Below are 9286 nucleotides of genomic sequence, written 5' to 3'. Positions count from 1 at the left end.
GTTTCTTTTTCTATCTCTGAGCATTAAACGCTCCATCTTTGGACTGAATTTACTGGTTTGCCCACGCCTGGGCAAGTATGGCAGTTCTCTTGGAGGATCTCCATTTGGAAACAACACTTCTCACTGTAGAATGGGAAACTTCAAACAGTCTGGAGATGGCCTTCAAGCCACTGTTTAGCAGCAACAGTTACTCCTCTGAGGCCATGACTGATAGTTTTTCTCTTAGTGTTATGTAGAGGCATTCCTGCCAAAAGTTCTGCTTTTACAGAGATAGTAACATTTCTTGCCAATTATATAACCTTGTGCACTTGGTTAGCAACACCTGACTGTTAGTTTGTCTTTTAATCATTGTGGAAGTACTACCCCCTCACCTGTGGGGTAGTCCCACAGGACTTCTGTTTAGCAGGATTTCTGTTTAGCCAGATAATTTAAGTTCAAGGTTGAGGATTGTCCAGTAGCAATGTCCTTCAGCTCTTCTCCTATTGGACAGTCTTGACGTTGGACTTAAGTTATTTGGCTGAACTGGGAAACCTTGCTTTGTGGAATGTTCCCTTGGTTTCTGAATGTGGGTTGGTTACATATTGAAAGCGGTTGTGGTTGTCATCTGAAGTTATATATTTGTTTATTAGAAGTTGTTATTTAAGCCCCAATGAATAAAAACATCAGAAATTTTTCTTCACTTTTCTCTTGTGCATAACACAAGGCTGAGAATATTTAGGCTTTGTTTTAATGTGGTACATTGAAAACTTTGCTGATGGACCCCAGCTGAAAACCATTATGGCATCACTGTAGGCAAACAAACGCAGGTTCCTTTGGCTTTCTGCTGTTGTAGGGATTTACATGATGCATCTCTACAGTTCATATGAAAATATCTCTACTCTCTGTACAGTGAAGAGGTGTGTGTGGGTCTGGCCATTTATAATATTGTGCCGATTAATACAAAGACATCATCCACTCCCAAACCCTGCTTTGGGGTATACATGGTGACTGTGTGTAGGTGCGCAAGTGGAAGTACTCCCATTCTGTCCTACCTATAAGATATATTTTTTCCATTTATAAATTTGAAACAGCATGTTTGACTGACTGGTTTGAAAGATGGGAATCTGAAGAAAATAGAGAGAAACTAAAGAAGAAACTAGATTTACGAGCAATATGTAACAAAAAAAAAATGCATGTTTGCCAAATGAATTGTGACTAGTTTAAAATTAAGGGAAAAATCTTATATCATCTGTCAGGAACCTGTGGGTAAACAGAAGTAGCATCTTGTAACTGCTTTCTCAAATGCCTTGTGAAGTAACTAAGAGTAACATTCACTCACATAAGCCTTCATGTGTGTGTGTGTGTGTTTGCATTGGGGAATGGATACTATAACTAGAAGTGATACGGGAGGCAGTCTGTAACCAAAGCCCCTTACCTGCCCTTGTGCATGTGTTACCACGGTAACACTGAGATGTAGATGTCCTAATCTGAGATAAACCCTCAGATTAGGGCCAAATGATGCCCTCCGACAGCGATGGAATCTAAACTGGTGTCATTTCCAGCACCATAATCCGGTTTTACTGGAAGAAGGCTCCTCTGTAGCATTCTGTCCTAGTACCATGAATATGAAAAAGTGGTGTTAATCGTGCCAGTTAAGTCCTTTTCTTTGGCATTTTGTTTGTTTTAGGTATTTTTTCTAAGATTCTTTAATAAGCAACGTTCAGTATTGTGGCTGTGACATCACCAGACACTGTAAGCTTCTAGGAATGGAGTCAAGGAGACGAGTGAGACTCAACACTGTCAAAACAGAACATGGAAACCACTGTACACCTGGTAAAAGCTGAGGTCAGGAATTTGTTTTGGAGAATGAATGCCTGAGAGAATTTACAGGAAGAGCTGCCACCCCTTCATCCAACGATAATGCACTTTGTGTTCCTTGTGCTGGTCAGACCAATGAAAATATTCTGTTCAAATAAAGATCACCAATAAGTGCATCCCACCTTCAAGCAGACTTTCTATAAGTGGATGTATTTGGTTGGTAGTGCAGTACTGTGAACACTTGTGTTTTCCTGTCCCTATTGTGGGGCTACTTTAGCTGTCCTGATTAATCTTATCAGCAAATTTCAATATTCTGGAGCAGAGACGTTTTGCAAGACAGCGGACTTCCAGGTCTGCTAATGAAGAACGATGCAAGATTATTCATGTGCTGTCACTGCTAAGGCCATACTTCTGGTGCCAAGCATCTGCAGTAGTTCTTCAATATTAATGTCAGATTTTGAGCAGTGAAGACCTCTTTGATTGAAAAAGCACAGCATTTGTGCAGATTGTGGGTAGACTTGCCAATCTTGAAATCCCAGAAATGCTCTTTGCACATAATGCATGCCTCATAGGACTGACAGCCAGTGGACTGACACTGAGGACTAGTTTAAAAGCAAAGGGTGGTCACACCAAATATCGATATGATTTATCTATTTTTGATTTCTGTTTACTGCATTTCCTAGGACGTTTGTTGATAAAAAAGAAACTGCAGGTTATTACTTTTGACAATGGCTCAAACATTTGTACAGTACTGCGTATATGTGTGAAGATTCCAGGTGAGTAGCTGCAGTGTACTGTAGTAAAAGATGTTTCAGACAGAGGTCCTTCATGTTATTTGGTTTGTCCTCCCAAAACTTCAAAAGCACTTTGCACTTGGCTTGTACTGCTGCTGATGGACCTTTATTATATATATATATATATATATATATATATATATATATATATATATATATATATATATATATATATATATATGCAACGGTGATTCCAGTAGTTGGAGCACTATGGGCTATCATCCACAAACTGGGAAAGTAGCTGGATCTCTCTCAGAAGAGTGCAATCCTGGGAACAGCTACAGAAATGCTCTTTGCACATAATGTATGGCTCACAGAACTGACAGCCAGTGGGCTGACACCAAGAGCCAGTTTCCCACACCCAAATTAAACCTAAAAGCACTCTAAAATAGAATTTCCACTGGTGATTCACCATTGGCACTGAAATTTAGTCTAGGACTAGGCTTAAATCATGTCTGGGAAAGCTTCCCTGGCTTTGTTAACTTGGCCCAACTCATGAAAACATGTACATAGAACTTGTGGTAGCCATACACTGGCACAATCAGGTGCTCCCAGTGAAGCCTATCAAATGTCATTCTTCAACAATACCACAATCGCACAGCATTTACTGAGCCAAGCCTGTGGTTTCCACTTTGGCTATTAAGTATGAAAACCAGATTATCATTAATGAATCAATCCACTTGAGTACATGAATACCTGCTCCCACACATACAGAGTACTGTATGGTTATCAGTCTGACTGTAATTGAAAAAGGTACTGAACAACTTACTTAAGGTAATAGTATAATGTAATTGGCATCAATAACACCAGGTTAGTATGTATATACATCCCAAATTGACAAATAAACAGCCCAAGTTACCTGCCTTTCTCAATTACATCATTTGCTCGACGAGCATTGCAGACATATTTGCATGCAATTGTTTCCATAGTGGAAGTACAGATCTGACTTTCAAGACCACAGGGAGACAAGTTGCCTCAGTCGAGAGTCCCGACTTCTGCAGCAGCTTGGTGAGGCCCACAAGTGAACCCTGCAGCACACCCGGGGACTCCTGGGCCTGCTTTGATAAGAGGTCTTGACAAATAGGATTATTGTGCTCTGGAAAAAAAAACCCTCCCCAAAGGACCTTCTGCTAAGCAGTGCTCAGACACTTTAGCTCAGGCCAACGTCATCACATTTCTGGGAGCAGAAATAATCCAGGCTATTTAATACTGTACAGCAAGTGAAGCACTTCGGCAAGTCTTTCTGGAGATGCAACTGTTTAAGATTTACTGATACGAAGTTGGCATATCAAGTTTTGTAAAAGAGGTTAGGGTTAGGAAGCTTCAATGCTAGGCTTACAATGGAAGCATATTTGGTGGGTGCTGGTTGTTTTAATTTGGATGGGACACCTCTGTATAGACACAGGTATGTAATTAAATGTGATGTTCTCCATGTGATGCAGTGGATATGATGGGTTCTATTTTGTGATGTGATGGGTATGATGGATTCTATGTTCTAGAAAGTAACATAGACAGTAATAGACCACTTTCCAGAAAAAAAATAACACAGGTCTTTGTGAGCATATAGCTCAATGCATGATGAAACAAATATAACAACCACATGCTAATCATCAATGAATATGAATATTGATGTATCCCAATTAACTGAGCAGAAGCAGCTGTGTGGAGGTAATAAAGCTGGCTAAAAAGGCAAGACTGTGGTAGGTTGTAGCAGTTTAAGCTAAATATAATACACCATGGTGCAAGACATGAGGCAATCACCCTGCAGGACATGAGCAAGGCCTCTCCCAAGCAGAAGTTTCACGGCACACAGCTGTTTCCACATATGCTGCCAAAGTGCTGTTGCAGAAGTACAAAAAAAAGTTTGAGACAACTGCAAAGTCGAAGACAAGAAGACAAGTGGTCGGCCATGGAACCCGAATATTGAAAATTTGAAATACCTCAGCATTACTTCTCTTCAAAATCATATCTCCATCACCACTGACAGAACTAGCAAAGGTTACTGGGATCCTGGTACACCCATCTACAGTCTGGAGAAGTCTTGTCAAAAGTGATCTTCATGGAAGAGTTGTTAGTAAAAAGCCATAGCCCAGAGAGAGAAACAAAGCCAAGTAACTCACAAGGATTGGTGTACAGTACAACGGCAGTAGATGCTCTGGACTGATGAGTCAAAAAAGCTGGTGATTTGGTCAAAATGAATGCCCCCTCACTGCGGAGAGGTATGCCGGTATTATCATCTATCATCTGTCTTATTGGTCCCAGATTCATTCTCGAGCGTGACAATGACACTGCACACATGGCAAAGGTCCTAAAGAGCTCTCCAGCAAAAAGAAGAACAAGGAGTCCAATAGCAGATGACTGATTTCAACATCACTGAGTCAGTGTGAGATTACATGCAGAGAGAGAAGCAAGGTAGACATCCAAAGACTTCAGAAGAACTGTGGCAAGTTCTCCAAGAGGCTTGGAACAACTTAGCTGAATACATTCAAGAACTACATGCCAATGTATCTAAAATAATTCATGCTGTTTTAAAAGCAAAGGGTGATCACACCAAATATTGATTTGATTTAACTTTCTTCTGTTATATATATATATATATATATATATTTTTTTTTATTATTATTTTTTTTCTTCAGTGGTGGTTGCAGTAGTAGTTGGAGCACTATGGGTTATCACCTACAAACTGGGAGAATAGCTCCAACGGATCTCTTTCCAGAAGAGTGCAGTCCTGGGAACAGCTACAAAGATACAAAATATACTAAACGTTATACTTCTAAAATGAGCGATGAATGGCTGTGTGTTACAGGCTCTTCCCCAGTAGACTCCAAGCTAGTGAGGTGGCACCTGCAGACAGCAGGGAATCTTACAGTGAGTGAGCCAGGACCCCCCAGGCCTGGTTCCGGCTCTGAAGAGTTGGGAGATGCACTCACTAGACGAAAACGACGCATACTCTTCCCAACCAGAATAAAACGCTGCTCCCAAAAGACTGTGAAGCATGCTCTACAGAGTCACCTGGACTACTTTCACCTGCGAGGTGAGCTCTGAAACTGGTGTTGGCCATTCAAAGCAATTCCAGAGGTTTTCTGGGGAAAAGTGGGATATAATTCTCATTTAAATAGTCGTTCGGATTCTGTAGGCAGGGCATGGCCTGGGCTACCTTCAAAATCTGTTTGGCAGCTGAGGTGGCTTCTTTATTCCATGTTATATTCCACAGAGACCTGCAATAGAAAACAAACAATGGACACAATGCAAACCACTCTAAAGAGACTTTTGAGAACCTGCAAATGGAATTGTCAGGCCATGTGCTTCGTTTAACTGTAAAGCTCCACCATTATAATAAACTCAGTGAGGTTGATCATTTCACTCTTAGTGTGTCTACAACTAACAGGATTAGTCTATAACAATGTGCTCTACAATTATGACAGCAATGTTACAGCCCAACAAATCTGAGTACCACAGTCCAATGTAACTACTGTGGCTATAAGTTTGGTATAAGAAGATTAAAGAATGAGCACTTTTGGTTGAGTTTACACTGAGTTGGGGAAGTTGCCCCACTAGCCCCATCTTATTGCAGTGTTGATTTTGAAGAGATATAGTGTCTCTTTTTAATAGCTTTTGATGTGAAGTGATTCTGTGTGCAATCACAACCATGTGATTATGTACAGAGTTCAGCCTGTCTGCAGTAAATTGTACCCCACATCTCTCATGCTTTTCTCCTCTTTCCCTATCTATCTATCTATCTATCTATCTATCTATCTATCTATCTATCTATCTATCTATCTATCTATCTATCTATCTATCTATCTATCTATCTATCTATCTATCTATCTATCTATCTATCTATCTATCTATCTATCTATCTATCTATCTATCAGCTCTTAGACTGTCTGTGCACACTATAGACATTGATGAGGCTTCTTTGCCTGCAAATAAAAAGTGAGCCCCCCCACCCAGTTCAGCTCAGAGCCCTGCTGCCCCTCTGGTTCAGTAGGCTTTCAAACAACCCGACTCAAATGTCTCAAAAGGGATAAGTGCTCTGATCACGTCCTGTTTATTTTTCCACATGCGAGTTACACTGTCTAAGCATGCGGAGTCACATACGTCTAAATAGCGAGTGGGTTTCATAAAACTGGAAAAATGGAAGGAACTGTGAACATGTTTGGAATAGCTTACTTGTGGGTGTGGGTGTGTGTGTGTGTTGGGGTGAGGGGGGTGGGTGGGGGTGAGTAGATTAGTAAAATGTTTCCATTATGTTGCTTGTTGCTTTCATCATTATTATTTTTCCCCCTGAAATGGTGATCCATCATAAGGGAGGTGGTGAGGTTTTCTGTGCTGATGTTTTGGTTTGAGTAATGACCCTCTCCTGTCCATCAAACAGCCTGTTTACATAAAGCACCAGCCCAGCCTGAAAACTACCATGGCCCACTACTGATCAGGCTGTGTGAACTGATACACTAAGATTTACAGACTCCAATTTCTTTCAGATGTTTATGAACTAACAACTTGAAATCACATAGAAAATGATTAATGGCTCTTAAACAAACCTGATGTTGACGTTTTTGGCATTGTAATTGAGCAGAGAGGTGTGTGTATGTGTGTGTGTGTGTGTGTGTGTGTGTGTGTGTGTGTGTGTGTGTGTGTGTGTGTGTGTGCGTGTGTGTTCCTCAGTGTGCCAAGAGTCTGTGTGGGAGGCATTTAAGATCTTCAGGGACAGGCTGCCTGAGAGAGATGAGTACCAGCTATGGGTGACCAGGTGCCAGGATGGCAGCATTGCAATCCGTGACATCGGCAGGACTTTCAGCCAATCGGACGAGCACCTCACCCACCTCAACAGTGTAGGTGGACTCAACTGAGCTTCACTGTCTTTCCCCAGTACTCTTCAATACTTGCCCCAAAATGCTAAAAAACCAGCATATAGTGAATAATTAGTATATTGCTAATGGTTTCCTTTACTGTTAACAACAAATGCATCGTCATGAGTGATCATGACAAAAAAAAACATGTTTGTTTTTGTAAAATGTGGCTACATCAGGCTGAAGACTTGCTTTTCTTTTTCATTTCAGAAAGTGCAAATTGCAATAATAACAAGGTGAGTTGTTATGTTTTCAGTCACATATACATTACTCTCTCTCAAACACAAAGATGTGTATACATACCCACACACACACACACGCACACACACACACACACACACACATACACACACACACACACACACACACACACACACACACACATACACACATACACACACTCAGACCACCTTCCACTCTATCCGAGTCACTGTATTCCTATGTCTTGTGTGACACCAGTGAGCCCACCCCCTGCAGCAGGAGTGTAGGTAGACCCTCCCATCACCATGATCACCACGGTCACCACTTCATAGTCCCACCCCAACTCAACCACGCTACTTTTCATGCAACATTAGCAATGTTAGCACATGCTGGTGAATTGTTCTTATATGGCTTCTTTTTTGTAGTTTTACCATCTTATATCAAGTTTCTGTGTACTGCTGTTGAGTATCTCAATAGACTACAAAACCCATAATCCTACTAGAAAATCCTGTAGCCCATCTCTTCAGGAAAGGACCAGTAAGGAAAACATCTCAAACTTCAATATACAGTAGCTGTAGATGTAAGGAGAGAAAAACTAATCCTTTGCTAGTGAAATTACTTATCACTAATTCTGACAGGGTGGATTGCAAACTTCCTGTGGTTACAGCAAAAGCATATTCAGCTTTGTAAATGTTATACATTAACAATGTTACACATGTGCTGCAGTTTATACAATTATTACAGTTTCAATTTCCCCTAAACCCTATGGAATAAATAGCATTTCTTGTGTTTTTATTGTGTTTTTATTTGGATAGCCTTATGACAGCAGTGTGGAAGAAATTTTCTTATTGCTTTTTTACTTCTTACTTTTCTTTTGGTTAAGCACTGTTATAAATATTTTGGTGGAATTCTTCTCTTCTGCAGTCACAAGACTACAGCTGCTTCTCCAGTTGATATCATCACCATTAGTGAAAGAGGTCTGTTTTCTCATTAGCAACGAGCAGTGCTTTTGGCCTGTGCATATTACTGCACTCCTCCAGAATGCTGCAATACACTGTTATAATACACGTATCAAGGAACAAGGAACGGTTCACATATAAAATTGGCAACAATGAAAAGAAAGAGCAAGTTAATATAGGAAAGATAGCATAAAAACGAATGAAGTCACACTAAAAGTTCCTGAATAGTTTTATAGCAATCATGTTAATGTTAATCATTTGGTTCATCAGGCTAACGAAACCTGCACAGTGGTTCAGGGCATGTGCTTCTCTCATAGCTCCTAATAATCTTAGTTACTCATCTTAGTTTCGGCTTTGTTTTAGAGTATGGAAAATACTGTATCTAATTTGTTTTTTAGTAGACATGTTCTTTAAAATAATTTGTGTCCACAGTCTGAATACAAAAAAACTGGTACATTTATTGATGTCTCCTGCAATGTTTTAGGAGAACTGTACATCTACTTCAAAATCTCACAGTGCTAAAAAGGTAATCAGGTGGACCATCATCGCTAATCTCTCTTTCTTTCTCTCTCTCTTCAAAGTTGAAAGCATAACTTCTCCACAAACAAAAACCCCAGAAACAGATGCGGGGGGAGATTCCTCACTAGTCACTTCAGAACAGACTAGAGTCCCTCCAGTAAAC

The sequence above is a fragment of the Electrophorus electricus genome, chromosome 21 (assembly GCF_013358815.1).
Source record: "Electrophorus electricus isolate fEleEle1 chromosome 21, fEleEle1.pri, whole genome shotgun sequence".
NCBI classification, from domain to species: Eukaryota; Metazoa; Chordata; class Actinopteri; order Gymnotiformes; family Gymnotidae; genus Electrophorus; species Electrophorus electricus.
Note: the sequence above shows the minus strand (reverse complement) of the source record.